The 25,803-nt window shown below is 35.8% G+C and overlaps 1 protein-coding gene across 1 annotated transcript in view; it reads left to right on the plus strand.

Annotated features, from left to right (window-relative positions):
• The window catches only part of ZNF385D (zinc finger protein 385D), a gene marked incomplete at both ends in the record, with an annotated part of 417,992 nt that overhangs the window by 329,516 nt on the left and 62,673 nt on the right, over positions 1 to 25,803 (plus strand). The gene's annotated exons all lie outside the window — the stretch shown is intronic.

Here is a 25,803-nt window from a genome sequence, read left to right on the forward strand (position 1 = left end):
CCCTCTCACTTAATGCAGATGGCTGAGTGATAATCCAGCTCGCTTTTAGAGAAAGGTTGGGCAGCATTTTTATGTACTCACAGGACTGGATTTCCATTATGATGCATTGCAAAAATATTTCCAAATATGTTAGCCAGAAATGATTGTTTCAGTTAAATAGCAACAGTAGTAATATTCTACTGAAAATGATGACCTGAATGTTCATCGTAGAGTCCTCATTTGTAGGTTTTTTACATTATTTTGGTCCATCTCTATGGAGCAAAATTACAGCTGAATCAATATGTAGTTCAACTGTATGAAATTGTCAGGATTCAAAAAGTGCTGTTCCAGGAAAAGATTACTGAAGGATTTTTTGGAAGATAAGGATACAATATAGCTTCACAGGATTTTGCTGTAGTTCCATCTTTCATGGGGAAGAAAGCAGAACTAGACTACTTATATCCTATTTAGGTTATGCTTGATATCTAGAACAAATGATTAAAGTATCAATTTGTAAGCACCTAGGGGATAATAAGGTGCTAAGAAGCAGCCAACATGAATATGTCAAGAAAAAAATATGTCAAACCAATCTAATTTTCTCCTTTGACAGGGTAATTGGTCTAATGGATAATAGAGAATAAATAGATGTATTGTATTTTGGTTTTAATAAGGGTTGAAACAAGCCTGTGTTACAGCCTTGTGAAGGAAATAGGGGAATATGATCTGGGTGAAATTGTTAAGAGTTCATTGCACAACAGATTAAAAAACTGTATTGAGAGTAGTTGCTGATCGTTTTCTGTCAAAAGAAAAGATCACTGCAAGTCAGGATCTGCTGGACCTTGTTCCATGCTTGCTGCTACTCTGGAGTTTCGTTAGTGATGTGCCCGACAGAATAGAGAGTACATATACCGGGTATGTGGATGACACCTTGATGGAGGGTGGCAGGCAGTTGATAGAAGGTGGCAAGTTCAGGATAGCAGTCCAAAATTATCTTCAGCAATTGGAGAAAGTAGTCTGGAGTTTTGACAAGTGCAGTAAATAAAAGCAGAAACTATTGTGCTTAGACTGGGAATATTAAATGCACAAGTAGTAAAATGAAAAAAAAAAAAACATTTGGCTTAATGGGCAAAAAGGAATGACAGTGAATCAAAATCCAAACATACAGTAACAGTTGCTAACGGGGGAAAAAGAAAAGGAAAACCACACAGCTAATCCAATGATAGTTTCCCCTGCCTTCCCCCTCAGAGTTACATTTATCAATAGACAGGTAAATATTCTAAATATTCTACAGTATTTGAAATTGACAAAAGCATAATTAGGTGCAGAATTTAGAAAACATCTACTAATACAACAAGATGTGGAAAAACTTCACTTGGCTAGGGGAAGCAGAAAGAACTGGATAGATGCTCAGTGGAAACGACAAGGAAAATATAGTAGGTTTTCAGTATATGAAAGAGGGTTAATAAAAGAATAGTGAACCAATTGGTCCTTGTGTTCCTTGGTTTTGATAGAAGAATACATTTGATTAATTCTTCAGTTTAAGTTGATTCAAGATTTTATTTTATTACATTTTTTGTTTGTTTGGTGGTGGTGGAATATTTGGTGAGACAATTCTAGCTATAGTAGTAGTGAAGTTCTGGAAGGAAACATGTAGGGACAGTTGTGGGCTCCCTGTTGGCAGAGGGTTTTAAATTAGACATCTGTTTCTGAGGTTGGACAGGAAATGCTGACTGTAGTCCCAGATCTGAAAGAGATTATACATCCACCTGCTTGACTAAATTACAAACCTTGTTCTGTGACTTGGAAGAGGTCTGTGCCAAGTGATGGTCACACCTGGCCTGTGGCCTCTGTTTACAAAGAGAGGAACTTTCAGAGAACCAGGAAAGGCTGTTACAGCTAACTGCTTCAAGTTGCTTGGCATTTCACCATTCTGATTTCAAGTCTGCTATTTTTCAACTTTCAGAGGTATGTTTAAATACATGTGTCCTATTGGCCTCAATCAATGTTCTATGTGTGGCTACAACCACCTGTTCTTATTTTTTCCATGTGTTGTTGTGCCTCCGATTATGGGTTAGATTTAGATTTGGATTTCCAATTAGCCTTTAGATTTAGAACCCTGCTTTGGTATAAACCCAACAATTTCTGCTTGAATTGTGATGCTCAGCTTTCTTAAACTCAGTTGTTGCAGGTGTTGCCAGCCATCAATCACATTCATCTGTTATCTCAGGGCATTTTCAGTTCTGGCCTTTCCAAACCAATGCATCTGCATTCTGTGAAGTCACCAGCCTGATTCTTTATGAATATTCTCTTACACAAATGTTTACAAATGCTCAGCATCCCCTTAAAGTCAGTGTTACGCTATGAGGGTATAGTATTAATTGGAGCATTTGTGTCTCACCAAGAATAAAACTTAATCCACAGCAAAGGGTTTTTTTTAATATACATGTCAATTATACATAAGTATATAACTCTCTGTATACGTATATATGTGTGCGTGTGTGTTTGTGTGTGTGTGTGTTACTTGTTCCTATTAATGCAACACCCCATCTTTCCTGTACCACGGAGTTCAGTGTAAGGAGAAACAAATGCTAATTTCAGTTGTGGAATTGCACATACCATTCATTTGAGATCAGAAACTGAGTCAGAATGGAAATCCACTCATAGGTCAATACTTTTCCAGAGATACTGGTTTACAGTATTCACTGGAAAAAGTAGCAAGTAATCACAGAAAGCGATTAGCAGTGAGATTTCCATGGGATATATGGCATTTGTATCAACACATTATGGAAACAAAGAATTGCTAAAAAAATAATTCAAGATATCTGATATTTTTGGCATTCCAAAACTCTAATCAAATAGCACAGACTATTTTGCACCTATATTGCATACATGACAGATTTGGAAACAGCCTAGTATTTTTTTTCCCCAGTTGGATATTCAATTGAATCTGCTTTTATTGGCCTAGCCTGCACGTTTTAGAAGCACTATCTGCTCTTTCCTAGACCACAGTTTTAAAGGCTGCAGTATAAATTGTAGTCAGATCCCACACAGGTCTGGTCTTTCCCACATTAGAGAACTCAAACTCCGCCACCCCTCTCCCCCGACTGTGTGTTGTTTTTTCAAATAAAAGAATTTTAATGTTTCATTTAAATTCTATCTTCTGTTAGATATTTTTTCATTCTGAGATGGGTTTGAGTAAACTTTTTTCATGTAGGAAATAAGTAACTTAATTTATAAATTATGAAATCCACAACAGTCTGTTGAACAAGAATCAAGAAGTTTTACATAACTTGTAGTTTCTTAAAGTATTTCTAAAATGATTAATAGAAAGTAAAAATAGCTTCCTTTTGTTGTACAAATATTTTTTTCCATAATTTTCACCTTCTATACAGTGCTTTTAGGTACATATACAACCAAGACGCAGAAATTATTCATATCTGACGTGACACCTTGTTTAGTACTTTTGGAGGTGTTGAACTGAGTCCCCTGACTGCTGGCCTAATGATGTGGATATTTCCTTTCCTCTTAAGCATTTCCTACAAACCAAAAATTTCAGGTGATCCTCTGTAACTTCTGTAAGTGGTCCTTCAGTGATCCACAATCTACGGAATTCTCTACACAAGCTCTTCACTAATACTTGAACCTCTATATTCTATTATGTCTAGAAAGTCTGCACTGTTGCACAACATGGACCAGCCCAGAGGTATCAGGTTCACAGAGTCATTGCCTGAGGACAAGAAAGTAGTAGGAAAGAAGGAAAATTTGAAGTTATTGATCTTTAAGAAAGCATGCTGTTAATGTCAGATGACTACTTAGTCTGCTGCTGTTGAGAAGAGATGGAGTGCCTTGGTGTCCACTGTGTTCATATTATGAGACTTACACTTTCCTCTCAAAATTCAGTCTCCAGCCACATTCAGCAGTGGTAATTGAAGAGCAAGGGTCTAAATCAAGTGCTGGAACAGGCTGCCCAGGGCAGTGGTTGAGTCACTGTCCCCGGAGGAATTTAAAAGTCATGTAGATGTGATGTGTAGGGATATGGTTTACTTGTAAACTTCATAGTGTTCGGTTAATAGTTGGACTCTGTGATCTTCAGTTCCAACCTGAATGATTCTATTTTATAAATCCAGGAGAAAGCAAAGTCTAATGTTTCCAGCAGGAGAATTATCTGTCACTCACTAAGATGACTTCCAGCAAATCACGATGTATTTCCAGTGGTTCTAGTGAATCGGGCCCTGTCACTACAATCTGTGGGTTACAGTAGTGTCAAAGATTTTCTGCCTGGTGAAAAGTAGGGTAACATGAGAATGAAATTCAGATGCTAAGGTTGGGGATATAGTGGCTAACTGGAGTTTCTTTGATGTTTTTGGTTGGAATTGTGGGAATGAAGGCATCCACAGCATTTTTCAACTGTGCATTAAAAAATACCATTTTATATATGAGGGAATTGTTACAGGCAGGGAAAAATATGTACAGTATAAATAGTATAGATTGTAAAAAGGGGGAAAAAGAAAATTCTCTTCCAATTCTCTCATGTTCCATGCATGGAAAAGACTACACATTTCAACTGCAAGGAGAGAAACCTCTGCTTTATTACTTCTTGCCATACACTTATTTGTATTTGAGGCAGTTTTTTCTTGTCAGCTTCCTCAGTCAACATGGGAAGTAAATCAGTCAACCTTAATAAGCAACTGAAATTGCTCATTATGAAATTGCTCAATGGTGCCCATTGCTCCTTGTCCTGTCACTGGTCACCACTTAACACAGTCTGGCCCTATCCTCTTGGCAACAAGCAACTAAGCATTGATTAGATCCTCTCTCAGTCTTCTTTTCTATAGGCTAAACAGATGCAGCTGTCTCAGCCTTTCCTCATAAGAGAGATGCTCCAGTCCCCTCATCATCTTTGTACCTCTCCACTGGACTCTCTACAGTAGTTCCCTATCTGTCTTGAACTGTGGAGGCCAGAACTGGACAGATGTGGCCTCACCAGAAAAGAGTAGAGGAGGAGAATAACCTTCCTTCGACTTGCTGGCCCCACTCTTCTTAATGTACCCCAGGACACCATTGGCTGCCTTGGCCATGAGGGCACCCTGCTGGCTGATGGAAAACTTCTTGTCTGCCAGGACTCCCATGTCCTTCTGTGCAGAGCTGCTTCCCAGCAGGTCAAGCCTTAACCTTTACTAGTGCTTGGGGTTATTCCTTCCAAGGTACATGACCCTACACTTGCCCTTGTTGAATTTCATTATGTTCTTTACTCAGCTCTCCAGCCTGTCCGGGTATCACTGAATGGCAGCCCAATCTTCTGGTGTATTATCCACTCCTCAGCAAACTCACCGAGGCTGCACTCTGTCACCTCATCTAGGTCATTGATGAATATGTTGAACAAGAACCGACCCAGTATTGATCCCTGAGGCACATCATAAGCTATAGGCCTCCAATTAAACTCTGCACCACTTGTCACAACCCTCTGATCTCAGCCGGTTCTCAATTCACCTTACTGTCCGCTCATCACCTCATAAGCTTATAGGCTCCTCTGGCTCATTTGTGACAGGTGAGCCAGTCAAACTCTGTATGTCAAACTCTGGTCCATAAAAAGAACACATACTGAAGAAAATGTGCAATTTTGTACAATGTAGGTTGATCTCCATTAAAGTAAATTATGTAAATTGTATTTTTTCTCAAAAAAAGTAATCTTAATTTCTTCTAAAAATGCATTAAAAATAAAGATGCTCTTTTATTTTGCCTTTGTTAATGATATTCTATTCCAATAGCCATAAAATCTTTTCAAATAGTCTTACAATTTTTTTCCCCCTCCTTTATGGTCAGTAAAATTGCATTCCCTGGGGTGGTATATTCTTCTTCACTGTATCTACTGTATCTGTGCAGCCACCTCTTGTAGAAAATACAATATTTCCTTTTGTGAGAATTACTATTAAACATAACTGCCCCTGATGTAAAGAAATTCCACTTCAGAACCTCCAGGCCTGACTTTTTCAGCTCCTTGGTTCTTTTATCAGTCCTTACATGTCTTTTACAGTCTCTGGAGATATTGCTATTCCGTGTACTTCCTCACATCACAGCTAACAGCTGGGAGTCTGATCATCTGAAGGAGTGGAAGTGCAACCCAATATCTGCTTTTAAAAGCGTTATATTGGAATTAAAAAAGCACATATTTGAACTATACCTTTGAGGGTGTATTGCCCCCACTCTTGTGCATTTTTTTTTAATCTCAATTGAAAATGAAGGTTTTAAAGGTTTAAACCAGCCAAAGGAGACTGACTTCTGCTCAGGATGGAATCCAATATGGCACTTAAACCTCGCTCCCCCATGGCCTTTAAAACTTGATTATGAATTCAAAACATGTATTCAAACTGAGGTAGTGCTATACTGGTAGACCATACAGGTAATTTCATATACATAATTGTTTGATGAGTTGATGTCAAACTGTAATTTTTAAAATACAGAGCTTTATTATGTTTGTAGTTTATATAGGTTTCATTGTATTGTGAGGGAATAAGTGTAGATACAGATGCATAGTAAATGTACTGAATTCATTTATGTTAGCTCTTTTTGGATGGGCATAAATGTTTCTTTTCATTCTTTATAAAGGAGATTTTAGAAGGTAGTTTCTGAACAGGTTTTATACTTTCCCCAGCATTGCCTATTTTCTCTGCATCAGTGGACTTGTCATGATAATCAACTTTTTTGTCCCAACCATCAATCACTCCTGATTACAGCTGGGGAGAAGTTCTGTTCTGTTGATCAGCCCATCAGTGCACATAATGTTACACCTGGAGACAAGTGAAAATCATCCCTCGATGGGAGAATCACTTGCCTTCAAGCCTTTTGTCTGAAGTATTTTAATTTACATTTGGAGTCTTGTTGCAATTGTCAGTGCTTGCTTTGATTTTATTATTTCTTTGACAAAAATAATAAGTTCATTGATCTTTCCCTACATGATTAGATGAAGAATGCTTTCTATTTCAAATAACATCTTATGTTTTATACTTTTTCCCTTCTTTGTACAAATATTGCAATAATTATCACTATAAAAATTTAAAATTAAATGGCTACGTGATACTTCGCTGGGAGGAACTTAGTATATTCTAGCCCAGAATTTTTGCAAAAGCAATTTCAAGGGCTTTTAATCAGATGCTTGGCTAGGGTAATATTTCTCTTTAGTATTACATTTATATGAAGTTGCTGTGTAGCAAACTTCATAGCAATGAAATAATTAAAAATTAAAGGCATCTTCTCTTTCCTTAAAGGAAATATGGCTTCTATTGTGATTGTGATAACACGCTTCTGGAAAGAAAGGGATTCTGTGTATCTAAAGCTCAGCATTTTTGCTTCCTTTTAAGAAAGGTGTTTTTCAGTTGTCGCAAGAATGATGAAACTTCAGCTTGAGTAAACATATTTTGCTAATAATGTAATTAGCCATCAGAATGACCATGTGCAGTTTAATTGTGCCATTATTTTTCCTCACACATTTGCTTTTTTATTTTGCGTATCTTTAAATTGTCATTGTTACACGTTGTTTGGTTTGGTTTGGTTTGTTTTTTTCTTTTGCAATATCAAAAGGGTGGAACATTTAGGATGAATGTAAATCTGATACTTCAAGGGCTACAAGATGAAGTGTAGATGAAGAAAAAAGTAGAATCTGAAAGTGTGGGGTAATAACGATTTGATTGGCAATCATGTTTTTACATAAAAGGTTTAATTAGTAGTAGGTTATTTTCCCATTCCTGCTGGCCATTTCCAGGACAGTGATATATTGCTTTTTTGCAGTGAGCCATGCCACCAAATAGAAGGTGTTATGTTTTCATTAGATGCAGACACTTCAGCATTATTATCTCTCACCTTGGTCTACACAGCAATGCAAAACATGTCCAAATGTCATAATTTAATAGACCAATGATATATACAGTAATTTAAAAACTATGGGATACTTGCTCAGATGCTTTGTTTTGTTTCTTCTTAAATTGATGATAAAAGCACTAAATTGCAAATCAAATAATCACTCAAACAGGCTCACTCCTTATGTTCTGTCAGCTTGAATAGCTTGTTTGCCAAATACAGAATTTCATCACTGGAATAGAAGTTGTTCTTCCAAAGTGACAACCTGTTTATTTTTATGGTTTAGTAATTAATGTGAGTATAGTGCATAATTTTTATTTTACAGGGTGCATCAATCTACATTACCTTTCCAAAGACTCTCACCATTTATTATTATAAAGACATAACAGAAAGTTTTCTTTTGTTATTGAATAGATATTTGATGGTTCTTCATTAATAAAATTCTAGTCAAATAGCCTACCACAAGGTACCAGTCATTGCTTGTCAATTTATTCTCAAACTTGTTTTTCATACTAGAATCTTACATAATGATAAACAGTTATGATAAAGTCAATTTCTGAGGTAAACACATTCTGAGAAGCAGCAATAAGTAAGTAACAATGTCTGAAGATGTCAGAAAGCAGGAGTATGTGGAAATAACACCTTGGACACTGGAGGAATGAAGATTTTTTTACTGCATTTAACAGTATTTTATTCTGCATAATTCCCAGGGATAAGAATTTTTTTTTCTAAAGTTATTGTACATGACTAATTTGAATGTCTGTAGTGCTTGAAAAGGCTGTAAGAATTAATCTTCCCTCACAAAAGAGCTAAGAAAACCTATGTAATGTAGTTATAGGATGGATTAACTTTTAATAAAATGCAATAAATGGTGCAGCACCATTTTGGGTATTCTTCTAGAGTCTGAACCCCATGTCTCTCGATTGGTGAGACAGGCCTTGCAAGGTCAACCAACAGGGCATGAGATGCAGAGAAAACCCTACAGTCTTTGTAGGCTTATTAGCCTGTCCTGTGCAAAATCAGTGGTGTTGGAAGTGGTGCTGCCACCAAATCAATTGGCAAGAAGTAACGAAAGAACAGTTATTCAGAAGGAGAGAGGAGAAGGTGCAAAGACATTCAGCAGGAGGGATCAAAATGAGTTTGGACTCAGCAGGAAGGAAAAGGTTCTGGTACAGACTCTTGGCTTAAATAGATTGGGTTGTATTAATGGTCACCATTTCATCATTTCTTTCTTGTAGGGTTGACTGCATTTGCCCAAGCAGGGATGCAGTAGTTAAGACATGCTTCAGCCCAAGGCACAAGTTCTGCTATCCTTCCAAGAAGGATCTAATTTTTTTCTTATGCATGTTCTGCACTAATAGAATGAATTGTAAAAGAAGAGGAGTTCCTATGGAGTGGAAGATGTGCATTTCACACTTGAGAGAAATTTGTTACAACACTGCTAGGCTAATAAGATGAGAAAGATGATTTATTGGACTCACATCATGAAAAAAAAAAAAATGCAGAGTTTTCCCTGGTGTGTGTGACCATGTCTGCTCTCTAGAAAACAAACGTAGTTTCTGGCGTTAGGAAGCTGAAATTTGTGTGAATTTTATAGTTTCTGCATGGCTTTTTAATTGTCAAAATTCCTTGTTGAAAAGGATCTTGTCTAAACTATGAAGGCAAATTCTGAGTTGGTTTGTTTTCTCACCAGTGTGAAATTAATTAAGGACAAATCTATCTTTTTCAAAAGTTAGCACTAAGAAACAGTAGGCATTTGCTCTGATGACTCTTATTATCTGATTTTTCTATCAGTGGTAACCATTTTGAGGAAGAATATTCAGTTGTGACTGTGTTGGCTGCTTAGTTGCAGACATCAGTCCACATTCCTTCAGTCGGAACTAAAGGCAAGGTCCTAAGAGAAAATGGGCTAAGCATTTTTGTCACGTTGCTTGCTGAGCATTCATTGATATAGACAAGCAACCATTAGTTATGAGATCACACTGGAAATAATTTCTCAGAAATTTTATTGGTATGGTCTGAATTATTCTGCAATAATGATCTTAGAAATAGTAGAAGTACTGTTTAATTGGTAGTTTACTGAGAATCTTGAGAATCCTATGGCTCATGCATACAAGGAGCCCACAGTTAAATATCTGTGTAGTATACAGTGCTTTAGAGATGTGTAAGCTGAGCTCTTTTCTCTAGAGAGCTTATTTTCTAATAAATCAGAAATGAAACAAGAATATAAGGTAGGGAGGGCAGCAGAGGATCGGTAAATGAATTACTGGAAAAATACACTCTGAAACCCATTTTAAGTTTTCTTGAAAGAGAGTGGGTTTGACAACCACTAGGAATATGACTCAACTTATTAGATAACATGTTAGAAAAGTTGAAATCAAGCCTGTAAAAAAATGTTTGAGGGTAAATAAGAATAAACTTATTTTCAGAATTTGTAATTTATGGAATAAATGGTTCGAGTAAGTGTATTGTTCTAAAGCATGACAGAGGGAAAAAGAGCTATGTAAAAGCAGAGACAAAAACAATTTTGATTAACAGGTCTGATGATGCAGAGTAGGAGATCAATATGTGGAAAGAAAGGAGACTCTGAGTCTGTCATAGTTAGTGATTAACATTCGGGATATAGTGAAAGAAAAGAGGTGATTTGGGAAATGGAAAATTTCACATGTCACTGTAAATTGTCGGAGAAATATTAGAGCTGTCTAGGTGCTACTCATGCTGAATTATCATAAAACTATTGGTTGAAAGCAAAAGAGAAGTCATCCCAAAGAAAGTGTGTCCAAGTCTAGAGAGTAGAAAAGCTTGAAGACAGAATCCTGAAATACTTTAGTCTGGCCAGTGCCAGTCTTGTTTTTCAATTGCAGAGAGGTTTGTCACCCAGATATTCTCCATCTGGGGTTACTTAGGATTCAGATCTTCTCTGAAGTCAGCCTTAATGATTTCTTTTTCTCCTCTCACTTAAGCCTGTATAAAGTTAAGATGGCTGAAGCCTGTCAATTAGTTATTTTGTGGTATTTGCAGTAAGTAATAATGACAGAAACACTTTTAGAATAATTCAACTGGGTAGCTGCTCTAAATATGGATTTTTAAAATTAAGGGAGATTACATGTTATATCTCTCAGGAAACTCTTATATCCAAAAGATGCTGATTTCCATATTCCCTGAATGGAAAGATGAAAGCTGAAAAAAAGAAAAAAAAGGAAAAAAAAACCAGAAAAATATACTTTTCCCCTCACTGTGCTGTCCTCCACCCCCACCAATATCCTCATGAAATGAGCTTGGAGATTTATTATGGCTGTTCCTAACGTGAAACAGGTAACAGTGTAGCAAGAGATTAGCTCACAGTGAGGGGGGATGTCCACTTACAGTAATTAGACTGAATTTTAATTCAAGTCTTGAAATTGGTTTTTTTTTGTTGTTGCAGTCACAAGAATCTCTGTGTTTTGCAGGCATTACTTTTTTTTTTTTTTTCTCTAAAAAGAGGTCCCACCAATACTAAATATGCATTTTTAATTGGGCACTTATATTCCAAACCATCTGATTGGGTTTGAAGCATAGCTAAGAAGCCAGGATTTTGTTTGATTGAGGGAGCTAACAAAGCTTCATTGTGTTTCAATATGCTGTTTATAGAAACATGAATAGGACAAGACAGGGGCCTTTAGTATTTCACGGTAAGCTATTCTGGTGTGTGCAAAGGTGCACTTTCAAACTGATAAGTGATGAGTTGGCCCTTGAGGCCCTTTGACTGGGGAGAAGCATAATTCTCATAATTCTCTTTTATCAGCACCACAAAAGATAAATCAACAGGAGGATGATCTTATCATTGACATCAACTCTCGAGTCATTTTCTCAAACTCTTGTACTGTAAATAACCACATATTCAGGCCTACTTATTAGAGCTGCCAATTTTGTGTGACAAGGTCATCCTTAATTTGTTTAATGAGCAGTAGTGCTCATTTAGATATGTGACTGGTTTAAATGAGGAGGAGGAGGGGGCTGTACAGCCATGGGGAGCGAAGAGTCACATAGACAATAAATTCTGTTGCTGTCTCCTGTGATAATAAACTGTGCAGTCAAAAGAACACCAGGACCTGTGATGTAGTCTGTCTGGTCAGGTGAAGAAGGTAGGGACTCTCTCTTGTAGAACATCAGGGGGTTTTAGACCTGTATTCTTGAACCTGCAGAAATCATAGGCTTATATTTGACTTCCTGAAAGATGTGTTTGCACTCAATAAATGGTTTGGCTATAGATTTAACCCACTTTTAGCAGACAACTGTTGTCTTCCTGCCATATTTGGACTAGTCAACCATTTGGCTTAGCCTGAAAGTTCCCAGTTATATTCTGGCTAATTGTCTGCCTGAAGAAGCCTGTTACATTTACCATATGTAAGCCTGAAGGTGCTGACTCTAAGATGGAAGTAAATATCTGGTTTGTATTTGGAATACAATAAAATATGTATTTTTAGAAGACTTAAGGGCAAAAACCTTGAGGCTAAAATTGTATCTGTAAGGTGAAACTAAAGAAGCGCTAAATTAAAGATTAAAGCTCCATGCCTTTATAAAGTATTGGAAGTTAAATGATGTCCAGACTTGGTAGAACTCAAAGTGCTAAAGCCATTTGTCCTGAGCTTTGCCTCGTTGTCCTATTCCTCTGTAAATGACTTTGCAGCAGTCCTGAAGGCTGTCATATGTTACACACCACATATGACATTTGTGTATCTGTCCTGCCAGCCTTTGGGATCTCATTTGGAGAGTGTGACTCGAAGTTCACAGTCATCTGTAGGACTCTGAGTAGCACCTGAGATTCTAATCTCACCCATTCTTTGAGGAACAGTCACAGTGCTGTACAATTCAAAATTCTTATTGTTCGACAAAAATGTGTATCATTAAGTCGTGATCATTTATCCTGTTTATGATTTGGCTGGCAGTGTAAGTGGTACATGGGAACTTCAGTCAGAGCTGGAAGTGGAGACCTCATGAGGCTTTGAGGAGAATGGTGCATACGGGCACAGGAGTGGTATGGCTCCATCCATTAGGGCCAGTATGAACTCCGACAGCCAGGGAGAGCAAACGAGTCTTCTCAGGAGACTTACATGACTCACTGGTCATATTTATTATAATCTTAATAGATGATAGCGACCTACACCTGCAAGTACTTGTTTTTACAATCACAGTGTTTGCTGTCTGTATTAACTGTCCTTATCAATTATTTTAACTTGCACCCCTAGTGTGCTTTTAAGTTAGCATCCTTGGTTTTTGGTCTGTCTAAAGTTCATTCATGTTGGAAGAACTCTCATTATTGACATGGTTTATAGTGTAAAGCACTGTGTTTTGGAGATAAAATGAGTTATTCTATTTATTTTTATTACATTTTGGTTATATTTTTATTATGGGATGGACTTGCATACAAGTTGTCTCCAGGATCAAAAAAGGAAATTACTCTAAAATGGAAAGACAATCACACGGATGCAGTTGAGACTGAAAGTCCTAAGAGTTGTCTACCTTATTTTGGTGTTTTATTCCCTAGATATAATTATATAGTGTTTCTGATATGTTCTGTGGCTTTATATCTGTCCATAAGCTGCTACATAGATTATTTGCAAGCCAGTAAAAAAAACAGGACAGTGGTTTATGCCTCTTTGACAAAAATGTGAGAGTCTTTGTTAGCTTTATAGCTGAACGTCTGCTGGATATACCTATCTCAAGTGTGCTCAACACTGGTAACCTTTATATCTAATATAATATTTCTGTTGAGATGGCAGGTTTCCTGTGGGGTGTGTGTGTAGCCATATATAAAAATATATATGTAATACCTATACACATACCTTTCACAAACAGGTTTGCTGTAATATGAAAGAAACAGGATGATTTTCCTGTGCAGATCGCTCACATGGTGTGATTGTCTCTAGCAGCATTAAATAGAAACTAGTAAAGAAAGAGCAGAGAAACAAACCAGGTCATTTCCATTTGAATGAAATTGTTCTGGGTGTTCTCAATTTTCGTTTTGTCAGTATTTTGCAGAGTGCATGTACCAGTAACAGTTCAGCAAGAGTACATAGCACTAACCAAGATGATGTACTTAGCAAATGATACAGTGAGGGTAGACAGGCAGCATGTACCAAGATGCATATAACACAGTTTTGTGGTGAAAGCATGGGTTGTTTTTTTTTTTCTCAACTGATGTATTTCTGTGATGCTGTACATTTTTATTTGTTAGCTCAGTTAAAAGCTGTCCACTGGGTCAAGGTGGAGCATTGCGCTTCTTTTCAATTGCGAGTCCAGGGTGAAATAAATGTTGACATTTCCGTTGACTTTAGTGGCTCCAGGATTGCATCCACTCAATTTTGGTGTATAATGGATTCACAGGAGTGAATATTGAAACATTGCAAAACTCTTGCCAAAATGACATTTCTTTATGAGAAAAGTAAAGGGGTATAATAAATATGTTTAAAAAATAACTTCTGTGTCAATAAACAAGAAGTTGATCAATAATATGCATGTTGGGAAAGTAGCAGAACATATTCAGATTTGAATAAATGAACTAAAAAAGGTTCTTCTTTTGCAACAGGGCTTCTAGAGTAATTTGCTAACTTCCTATCATGGGTGATTTCAACATAGATTTCAATGGAGCTTGGACTATTGAAGCAAATAGCTCATTCTTGAAGATCTTTTGTTGTTTTTAACACATTGAATTAGCTCATTACAGCTGAATATGTAGTGGAAAATAGCATCTGTTTACACTGCAATAATATAAAAATTACTTACCAGTAACAGAATAAGGAGCAATTTGCAAAAGCTAATCATATTTGTGTACTTGTCTGCAAAAACCTAAATTGTTAATACGTACATAAGGAAACAACATGTACTGGTGTATGCAATTTAATAGTAGTGTTAAGTATAATATATTAAATAAAATTCTTTTAGGAATCAATGTTAAAAGTCATAAGGATACAAACATAAAAAACATCACTGTCCCATATTGCTGCTTCACCTGTACTTCGTGATAACTGAACTCCAGAAAGCATTTTGAAGTCCAAATCAGTGCCAAACTGTCCATACACCCCAAATGTACAACACCAGCTTAGATTAGTAGCAGTAGTAGATTTTCTGTTTAGAAACACTAGTAGATATCCTTCATATGATTTCTGTATTCATTTAGGTAGAAGCTTTCTGTAGGATGTCCTCCATCATGTAATCTTGGGGTGCTGCAAAGCATACCGAGACATCCTGAGAGTTACCACAGCAGTGAGATGTCACAGGTGTAAACTGAGATCTTTTGGCAATTTCACTTCTTCATTGCAGGTGAAGTTTAAGACTCTTATTTTCATTCTATTCAGAAACCTCTACAACATTTTACAGAAACCAGTTTTCCAGAAGTAATTTTGTAGGAACCAGTGTAGATATGTTAGGTTTGCCTTAGTCCTGTTTGGACTCATTGTGCTGTATTTGCATGTCCCATGTACAGACTTTTTCAAGGAGATACTTTTTACCATGAATACTATGTGCAAACTTGCCATATTTGTCCCCTGACATTTTCTTTTTTCTTCAAAAGTTTAGAGAGGACTGCTTTGTTCTGAGCTCACAGCTCAGTGCAAAACCTTAAAAGGGACTTCAGTCTGTTGTTGAAGACAAGTATTTTTTTATAAATTTGGTTGTGGAAATGACAACTGTTAAATGGAATATTTTCAAAGAATAGAAGGAAGAGAAATCCTGAATATTTTTCATTATTCACTGAAGTATTTTAAGACCTCGTTATTTCCAACAGTATAATCTCTTCTTGGTGTCATCAAGTAAGTGTCCAGTGCTAAAATTTTATACAAAGGAAACAAAAAGCTAAAGTCTTTCATTTCACACAAGTGTTCTGTGAATTAAGTCAGCATTTCTTCAGGTATTAAGGTCCTGCCGGCAAGGTTAATTTAGCCTTCTCTTATTAAGCTACAGTGCTGCTTAATCACTTCAAGAGCATTTCAACATTTGGTAGACATGGATGGAAAACTGTTATATGTTACTGACTTAATTGTACATATTTACATGTATCAGATCTCTGTAGTTCTTAATTCTGAGAAGTGAGGTTTGGGGTTCTTTTTTTCCTTTCATTTGAGTTAGCTACCAGGGATTGATGACAACCAGTATTGAGCAATAAAAAAAGGAAGAATAAAATAAAAACAATAACAAGCAATAAGAAAATATAAATATGTTAATTATTATTGTGAATATTATTGTAAAAAAAACCAACCCAAAAAACCAACCATTCTGAGATTTCAGTGTAATGTGAGGTCGAGAGATTGAAGGTTTGTTGGAAGGAGACAAAATATAGCTGCAGTAATTAATATCAGAACATTCTTATTAAGTTTTGTATCTCTAACCATGATCCTAACAGCTTAAAGGAGTGAAAGATACTGACCTCTCAGCTTTGTACTAGCAGTTATTGTTGCCTGTTCTGTATCGATGATAGTCCAACAACCTACTTGTGTTAGCAAATAAACCCCATTTTTCAGCCTGCACAACTTCTGGAACAACTTCATCTATCCACATAAATGAATTACTTTAAGGACACACAATTGATTTTATAACTAACTTGCACTGCAAATAGGTCTGTGTGCACTAAGTATATCTAAAAGCAGTTATTCCTATTACTAAGGCTCTGACCGTGCAATAGCTGATAGAACTTGTGTTCTGGACAATCTTCGTAGGTATACATGGGATCTCATGGACCTCACTGAGGCTATGATTGTGTTGAGAGTCACACAGGAATGATTGAAAGCAAGGCGGAAGGAATAAAATTACGTAAAGGAATAAATATGACTGTATGCAGGCTGACTGATCTTCCAAGTTTTACTGTCCTCAGAAACCTTTGTACTTTCTAGATATTTTGATTGCTTTTCTCAAAATATTTTCTTCCTGGCTAATCATTTAGATAAAACTAGTTTTTAATGCAAATTTGCTTCCATGGTATGCCACAGGCCACCACTTAGACATAAGTAGGAAATTACACTTACTCATTTTACTTTGTCTCTTTTTTTTCTTTTTCATGTAACATATATGTCCCCCTAAATGCAGAAGTCCTATGGAAAAAGTTACAGTAAGATTTTTTAAACAAACCCCTGGCATAGTGTTTAGAGATACAAAATTTGTCTAAATGAGCCAGGAACTAGTGGGTTGGTAGAATTCTTTTGTTTCAAGAAAGCATATTACCTCTCCTCAGATGTTTCTGCACCTGGAAGGCTTGGATTCCTCTTGGAATATGAGAAGAATAAAAGAACCTGTAAACTCTTCTGTCTTAGTCCTAGTCTTAAATTATCGTCTTTGTGTAGCTGTGAAAACTTTTCACAGTGGAACTGTTTGCATAATATTTTACATCTACTTGCAGCCTTCTGGAAGAATGCTGGAGGTTTAACCTAGGAAATACTTAACTACTACTAAGTCCATATAAACCAGAACAGGAATCACCAAATTTGATCACTTATGTTTCATAATTTGTGGGTTCAGAATTCCTACTTATGTGTAGGAACTGATCTAAAGGACAGGGAAAGATTTATATTAAAATAGGTATTGAAACATAAATGGAAAATCCACAATGAAAAAATCCTACAACTATATATTTAAGAATCAGAAAATTAAATCAACATTTTTCTGAAGACAATCTTGACATTTGGAAAACTGCCAGTAACTATAGCATAAACCCCAGTAATTCCATTAAAAGTGTTAAGATTGTGCTTAATAACACAGTGAAAATATTTCCATGTACTCTTTTTATGTTGTTTTGTACACACAAGTTTTATTAACTTGTTTGTAATTTCAAATTTAAAGTTCAGATGGTACTGAATCAATAGGAATATAAATATGTACTTTTTAAGCTTTTCCTGTTTTCTGTAAAATTACTTGTAGTATCATTATGTCTAGCTTACTACTATTATTCCCTGATACTTTTGACTCAGTCAAAAAAAATCCGAAACTCATATTCAATGAGATTTCTATCATGAATGTAAACAGGAAAAAAAGTGGTTTCCTTGGCAACAGAAACCAGGTGAAGCCAGACAAGCTATGCCAAACCCACCCACTCAACTTTCCTTAGTTACCTGTTGACAATCTGAAAGCAGAGGGAAAACAGTGTTCTGTGCTTAGCACAAAGTTTCTAAATGAACTGAGGCTATGGGCAGGTAAGTGTATGTGTAAACTCTTGATTCCCATTAGCTGTTGTGAACTGTGACAAACTCAGATTCAGAAAGGTGTTGGCTACATATCCACCACTGTTATTTTTCAGATTACATTGGAAAAGACTCTCAACTTTTAAACAGTACACAGAATATTACTCTCTAAAGCTGTTATTTTAAATTCAACAGCATCTGCTGTTTTTAAGTCAACATTGTATTTGTATAACCTGAACATTGAATTAAATTTACATTAATAAACTCACTATTAATAAGTCATAACTATATTGTTGTTTTATAGATTTTATGTCGACTTCCACTTTGAGGATTACCATTGTTGACATATTATTCAAAAGGTGGTACTTAACACAAGGAATAAATGATGTTTGGGGGTGTCTACTGCTAGCAGAGGGAAGCAGGGTTATATTTCTGCAAAATTATAATCACATATATCATTTCAACAAGTTATTGGTTCCAAATATGCCCGTTCCATGTTCACAACTGGAAGCATTATATGTTATATTTGCTTAGCTGAATAAAACATGGTGTATGTTATCGTATGAATAGCACATTAGCAGAGTGTAGAGATTAACAGTCTTCTCATTCTAAAATTAATCTGAGATTAACTACTTGGCTAATATGAATGAAAAAATCAAACAAGTTTAACATTCTCTTGAAAGTCAGACTACAGTAAGATTTGCTGTTGGGAAAACAAACGATGCTGCCTATTAATACAGTAAAGATTAAATTAAATGTTAACTCTATTGATTATATCAGTTTTCAGATGAGCATCTTTCATCTCCCCATTAAAAGAGCTCCCCAAAATGCAACTGTTATTACTATGGACAACAGTATGTAAAAACTTCCAGATACCAGAATTTGATAACTTTGTCAAAATGAGTTTACCACCAATCTTCCTTAACAATAAAAAGGATAAAATAGATGCTAAAATAAATAATCTGATTATTGAACTTCAATTCTTGAGGTACCAGTGTTCCTAAAAGATAAATAACAGATATCTTCCCTTCAGTATATATATTTTGATGCTGTGTTTGTCTACTTGGAATGCAGAGTGAAGTGTCTTCTATCTAGGCAGTTTTTCTATATCTTGAAATAGATGCGTGGTCTTAAAGACATTGTGTTTTGGGACAAGTAGTATTAGGTAGGAAAGTTTGACTTTCTGCATCAGACCAAGATAAAATAACTTTTTAAATTTTTTTAACAATGAAAATATTTGATTTTACTATAGGATGGATGATTTTACCATAAGAATGGGGTTGATGCCAATCTCTTACAATGTGAGGCAGAGTCCTGCCAGGTGCAGTCTCTCACTATTATATAAATGGCTCTGGAAAGAGATGAAGTGCAGGGAGTGGGATGGAGCAGCTTTGTTAATGCAAAGGAGCTAGTGAGCTCAGAAAGCACCCATGCGCTCTGATCCTTGAGTCTCAGGGTACATTTATGAGTGTATTGAATAAATGTTTTGTGAAGGAGAAGAGGGAACAGAAATTTTTTCTTTTCATGGAAAGAAAAATTTAAATACCTGGGAATTAACATGCTTGGGCATTGCTTTCATTCTGCCATAATAATGGAGAAGTGGTGTTTTTTTTTTTTTTTTTCCTACAGAAAGGCTCTTTTTTGGTATTTGCCCTATTATTGCAAATTTGGCAATAACAAAAAGTGGCAAATTGATCAGTCATCCTTTAGATGTCATAAAGCCTTCTCTCAGAGAATACCTGAAAAAAACAGTCGTATTACACACATCCTTGGCATTTTGTACCAGAGTTACATCTGAGTACATAATGTAATTAGATCTCTGACCCTGTATTACAGAGTGGTGTTGATGATAGAGTGCACAAAAAATTGAAATGACACAATTCAGAAGATAAAGGTAAGCATAGCAGAAGGAATAAATGACAACAGGCAGCATTTATCTGCACTATAATTGACTGCAGATTGAGTTTATATGTATCAGGTAGAAATCAGGATACATTTCTTGTTCAATATGAAACATGTCATCGTGTTGACATCACTTTTAAAAATTGCATTTTATGTCTTCGCTTAATCTCCTATTCTGCAAAGGCTTGCACAGGTACTTAGCTTGTTTGTCTCTTCCACTGTGAGTCTTGTAGAGCTCTGCTGAAGTCTGTGGAGTTACTCTGTTTTCTATAAAGTAAGCATAGGACTTGTGAATAGGCCTGAATTTGCTGCATGTAGTCACCTATCAGACAAAAAAGTAGGCCCTGTTAGAAATTATTATTTGAAATTTTAAAATACCTTCATGTCCTTGTGTTGGTTAGGACAGTTTTTACAAGGAGCCGGGATGTTCACCATAAAAGGGGGTGAGTCGGGAGGGGTGGGGCAGCTCCAGGAAGGTCTGAGTGTGGGCTGAGTGTCAGGTTAGTAAACTGCGTTGTGTTATCACCCTTGTGTATATTCCGTTGTAAGTCCTGTTGTTATTTCTCTCTCCCTTTGTTGTCCCAGTAAACTGTCCTTATCCCAACCCAGGAGTTTCACCTTTGTTTCTCCGCTAGGGAAGGGGTGAGTGAGCAGCTGCATGACTGCGCTGGGGTTACACCATGACAAGCATCTTTGGCACCCAATGTCTGAGACAGAATCAACTGTTGAGCATCTCAAGATTGTAAATCTTTCTGTAAACTTCTCCACTTTACTTACTGTAGAAGTTCCACAGAGTTCACTTCAGGTTATGCAAACAGCACGTAACTGCAAGTATACAGATGTCTCAGCTGCATACTGCAACCTTTCTTGAGCTCAGCACTGTCATCACTGACAGCCCAGGTTGGTCAGTCACTCTGGACTGGCAACTTTGGAGTCTTTGAAAGAAATAGGATGCTTGTTCCAAAAATTAAAAGTTATTTTGATTTTTATCACTTTCTGGTGTGCTTAGAACGTCTGTAAAATTCTATTTGAAGCAGTTATTGATGGTCAAACTTTAGGAAAATATTCTGTACTCAGAGATTAATACAATGTGTAACATAGTCATCTCATAAACAATTCCCTCACTTCACCATTTGACAGAAGTCCTCTTGGCTTATGCAGTTCTTTGTTACTGCTTTCCATGTGTGTCCAGCTCACTGTCAGTATTAGCTTTAACCAGAAAACTCATTTTTTGTTTTTAGAGTTTTTTTACTCTGGAGGACTTTGACATCAGTTGCTGATGTATTAGACAGAATTGCTACTATTGTACTGGGAATAACAGCAGAGGTATGGTAACATCCAGTAGCTGGTAAAAACAAATAAAAGACACGATCTACTGAAAGCTCAAATCAACAAAAAGGACTTTTCACTCTCAGCCCTGCTTTGGGGTTTCCTAAAGGTACAAAAAGACTGCAACCTTGCAAATAATTGACCAGATGACAGCATGGATCAGAGTACTGTCCATAACGAACATCTTTCAAAATGTTTTGTCAAACAAGAAAGATATAATGCAAGATAATTGCATTTAATTTGTATGAGGAAGAATCTGTGAAACATATACACTACCTATTTTTTTTTAAGTTCTTTATTTGTGCTGTATTTTATTACTAAGGTATCGCCTAGAAAGAATGACTGAGGCAGAAAACTGAAGTTGGTAATTTAAGGTAGACCAGGAGGGGTATGAAAAGGATGGAAGATCCCATGCTGATAATTTGAAGACACTCTGAGAATAGGAGGAAACCCTTTTTTGTCTCAATGCACAAAATTAAGCACAATGATTTTGTTGGACCAATGCCTATAGAACAGAAGTAAGAAAACATATGATTCATTGAAGTACATTAGTCAGGCAGACAAACCTATTTTGAAGACTTCCTTGTAGATTTGATGACTGTAATTGTACAAGAATACTGTCTGGATTGTTTAAAATATTTCATCTTTCTTATCGTATTTTACGCATTGCAATTTGCTTGGTAATATGATGTCCTTGTGTTAATTGTGGTACAATATTGCACTTAAGCAAAGAAAATACAGCTAAGTTTTGACATCATGGCTATCATTTCCATCTAGTCACACCTGCATATAGAACTTTTTATTCTTCTGTGATATGTGTATGTCAGTGTGTTTATCACATACATATATATGTATGTACACACAATTAATGTTTATACTGACAAATACATTTTTATATTTTGACTTGTACTCCTCAAATAGGCAGGACTTCATTACAAGTAACCTTGAAAAGTGATTTGCTATCTAACCATCTTTCCATTTCCTTGAAGTAATTCTCACAGACCAAAACTTGTCTACATGTAATTTGAGGATCGGAGCCCTCAAAATTTAGTTAAGGATCCTTACGTTTTCAACTTCAGATACAAAGTCATAATCTACTCTTTGCTGTCTTGTTAGGTATCTTTTTCATGAACAGATATAGTTTCTGAAAGTTCACTGTAATGTTTCACCAGAAATATTTGACATACTTCTCATGCTTCATCACTGACTGGGTCCCACATTAGCTGACAGTGACTTGTCCTCACAAAGGTGGGGTTAATTCCATGTATCAAAAATGGAAGCTGTTATGTGAGAAGCAAACTTAGAAACTATGATAAAAAAAAAAAAAGTAAGCTCTTTCTTAAGGTGTTCTTTTAATGTGTTCTTTTGTAATCATAAAAAGAAACATAATTTAATATTAGAAGCGTTTATGATCTCCAGTAATAGGGAATTCTTCCTTTAGGATTGTCCTGAATTTCCTTCATTTGAGATAACATCTGATTATAGATCAGACTTGTTTCTCAGAAGGGTCTGGCAATTATAAATGTTTTAGTACCTTTTACAAAACACAGAAAGCTGCCCTTGATTCCCATTGGCTTCTGTAGATGTAGGATTTCACCTGTAACCTCTGCTCATAACTTGTCTGAGCACAATTTCTAGCACAGCTTGGTAAGGTAATATATAAACACTTGTATATTATCATCTTGGGTTTTGCAACTGTTGAACTCTTAAGTATTCAAGAAGTAGAATATACAATCTCTTCTTACCTTTTTTAAGGGGTACAATCTCATGATTTGGCACCAAAAAGTAGGGCTAACTTGTCTTTCACACTTCTGTTGTCTCTCAGTATTTCCCAATTCTGCATGAAAGTTGGGAACTATTGCATTTTATCATCTAGCTTATTTTCATATTTAAACTACAAGTAAATACCATTTAAGTAATGAGGTTTATAAGCTACAAGTGAATGCCATTTAAGCAGTGAGGATTATTTTAGTTCTCTTGCGGCTGCAAGAAATGATTCAGCGAGGTACCATATTTTATGTTGCCGTGCTGAAAAAGGTATTTATGGATATTTCCTCCATCATCTTATTCTTGTGAGGAAAGATAATAACAGACCCTTTTTTTTTTTTTTGTCAGGGTTCCTGTTCATTTGTAAAAGTTCAGCATAAGCTAATTTGGAGCTGGTTAAATGCTTAGGAGCAATCTGTCTGCTCTCACATAGAACTACCATTAATGTGCCAGCTACAGTTATATTGAAATAAGCTCAGATGGCTTCATGTCCCCACAGAGGATGGAGATTTAAACTTTGAAATAAAAAAGGCATAAAGATCATCTTTAAGTAGAGGCTGGATAAACTGGCAGTACTCTGTGGGAAGTGAGTAATGGACAACTCTGCAAAGCAGCTCTAGTACTTGTAAATTTGAGCAATGTGTTTCTCCTTTGGAGCAATTTCATCTATATATTTCAGAACAGCAAAAAGGTCACCAATTTCTACTTAGGGCCTGATTGTATATTCTTTATGCATGCAACACTCCGAATTGAGGTTTGTGGAGCTGTAGAAGTGAGATTCCACTGGATACGGTATACAAAACCTGGGGTGCTCTACCAACAATTTTGTGAAGAAAGTTGAGCTGTGTATCAAACTAATATTGACGTTCATAATTCAGAATTAAGGACCATATTATTACTGTCTTTCTGATATTTGAAGAATGACACTATTGGTTAGGGAAAACAAGTGCAGTCAGAATCCAGTGCCGACTGATAATTAAATTTGATTAGAAACTGTAAAAATAGTTGACATGCTAGTGCTAGCAACATGAGGATGTGCTGTATAATGTCTTTTTTAATGCATCATCGTAACTTGACACTAGTCTTTCAGTTTAACAATAATTAATCTCTTGATTGTTTGTATTTGGCTTATGGTATGTCTTAGTGTTATGTGTTGGGATTGTAAAAGGTGCATGACTGTGCTGTTTCTGTTCAAGTTGTTTCTAAATAACTACTTCACTGTCCAGTGTTCTTTCAATAAGGGTACCTAATACAATATTTACATTATTTTAGGGGGCAGAGAAACTGGTTTTTCAACCAAACTGAATGATGCATCTCATTATATAACAAGAGCATATGCATGTGTGTATATCTATGCGTGTATACACATACATGTGTTTTTTGGTTTACACACTTCTTTTGCTACTGACCTTGAGCTTCTCAAATCTCAGGCATCTGTAAGGAATCATGAATTCTTGTGAAAGCTGAAGGTTGTAAATCTTGAGATAATTAACACATTAATTAATAATTGTGATATTCAGTAGAACTTACTCTATTCTCAAAATTCAGCATATTAAATAACATTAAAGAAAGGTTGAATGAATAACAGATGCCAGATAATGCAGGATTCTTCTACCTGCATGAGTGGCTTAGTGAGTTGAGTGATTCTGCCTTTATATCCAATTGAACCTTTGAGTTTCTAGCTACCAAATTACATATGCGATTTTTTTCTTCTGATTCCACAATAAAGAACTTTTACCTTTCTTTTATGTTCTAAGTATCCACTATTGTTTCATGCAACAAACTAAATACTGACCTTTGTGAGTCCATGGGCTGGCTCAGTATAGTTGGTTTTTATGTGTTCAGTTTTGCAGCAGCTACATTTTGAGTATTTTTCTAGAGTCTTAATAATTTCTCTTTCAAGTAAGAAAGGAGTTGCTTTCAATAAAGTTTGAAGTTCAGCAATAAGAAAGTAAGGAATTTTCAAATTTGGTAGCTTAACTGGAAGATTGTCATTCTCACAAGAGTTTGAATATTTAGAGAAGAGATAAACTCTGAATATTCATACTAATTCCACTGTTTTTTATATAATTTTTTTAATCTTATACTTCAAATGCTATATTTAAAATGTATTTGCAACACAAAAAAAAGAAGAAAAGTTGGGTTTAACTATTGGAATAATAAAGATATTTTGTGTAATACATAAATCTTAATAGCCATGCAAATACAAATGCATTTTAGCTTAACAGTGTCAAGTAGCCAAAATGTATTTGGGACTGTGACAGGATTTGTGTGAGCTTTTTCCTTTGAAAGGATGCTCCTGGCTTTGAATTTTAAACACTAACTTTTGTAGCAGGTGGACAAAAGTAATCCTGTTTTTTCCTTCTTTTTTTTTTTTTTTTTTTTTAAGAAAGCCAGCTAATTGCATGTCTGCCTCATATTCAGTTAAATATTTGGTGATAGGCTTTGAAGAAAGTGTTTTATGTTTTGCCTTCTTTTGTTTCAGTTTTGGTTTGGGGGATTTTTGGTTTGTTTTTCACTGATTGCTGAGAAGTTGCAGATACCACTGTTAAAAGTAAACTGTTCTTTTAATGAAGCTTTGACGAAATCTCTAGTTTGAAATAGGGAATGGGAAGTGCAAAGCTACTAGGAAGAGACTGCTTTCCTCCCTGTGGCCTAAGAATTATCATTATTTACTCTCTTTTAAAGTGCAATAGCAAAGAAACTATAGAAAAAATAATGGTAGTTTGGTAGGCTAAAACCTTGTTTTGGTCTGAAAGTAAATACTGCTATACAGAAATTCATTGTATTTATCGAATTGGGGTTGCTTGAGTACTTTTTTCAT

The sequence above is a fragment of the Gallinula chloropus genome, assembly GCF_964237585.1.
Source record: "Gallinula chloropus genome assembly, chromosome: 2".
Taxonomy (NCBI): domain Eukaryota; kingdom Metazoa; phylum Chordata; class Aves; order Gruiformes; family Rallidae; genus Gallinula; species Gallinula chloropus.